This window comes from Apium graveolens, chromosome 11 (assembly GCF_009905375.1).
Source record: "Apium graveolens cultivar Ventura chromosome 11, ASM990537v1, whole genome shotgun sequence".
In the NCBI taxonomy this organism is placed as follows: Eukaryota; Viridiplantae; Streptophyta; class Magnoliopsida; order Apiales; family Apiaceae; genus Apium; species Apium graveolens.
The window spans coordinates 19,156,076-19,156,756 of NC_133657.1; the positions used below are offsets into that span (position 1 = coordinate 19,156,076).

The following is a 681-nucleotide window of genomic DNA, read 5'->3' on the forward strand; positions in this document are numbered from 1 at the left end:
TGGAGCTACGCTGCAATAACTGTAGCTGCATCAACTTCCAGAATAGATTCTACCTTCCCAAGCATCATCCTTTGAGTTAGGTTTTGATACTCGTTTGCAGCCATAGTTTCAATGAGATTATAGGCCTCGGTATAGCTTTTGGCCCATAAGGCGCCTCCAGAAGCTGCATCGAGCATGGGCCGAGATTGGGCCCCCAAACTATTGTAAAAACCAGTGATCACCGTCCAGTCAGGCATACCATGATGTGGACACTTTCTCAATATCTCCTTGTAGAGCTCCCAAGCCTCGCACATAGATTCTCCTTGTTGCTGCGCAAACTGAGTAAGAGCATTCCTCATAGGTGCAGTTTTGGCCATTGGATAGAACTTCACCAGAAACTTTTGCGCAAGATCTTCCCAAGTAGTGATGGACCCAGCTGGTAAAGAATATAACCAGTCCTTAGCTTTATCCCTCAGAGAGAATGGGAAAAGCCTCAGCTTGATGGCCTTATCAGTGACACCGTTATATTTGAAAGTACTACAGATCTCGACAAAATTCCTGATATACATGTTGGGATCTTCAGTCGCAGCACCTCCGAAAGAAACAGAATTCTGCACCATCTGAATAGTGCCTGGCTTGATTTCAAAAGTATTGGCCTGAATATCCAGATGAATGATGCTTGACTAAATGTCATCAATTTTA

At 44.2% G+C, this 681-nt stretch overlaps 1 non-coding gene across 1 annotated transcript; it reads left to right on the plus strand.

Annotated features, from left to right (window-relative positions):
- The first annotated feature begins 235 nt into the window (after positions 1–235).
- On the plus strand, positions 236–343 carry LOC141699124 (small nucleolar RNA R71). The gene has a single exon (XR_012565609.1). It is a non-coding gene; the product is annotated as a small nucleolar RNA R71 (small nucleolar RNA).
- Positions 344–681: the final 338 nt, after the last annotated feature.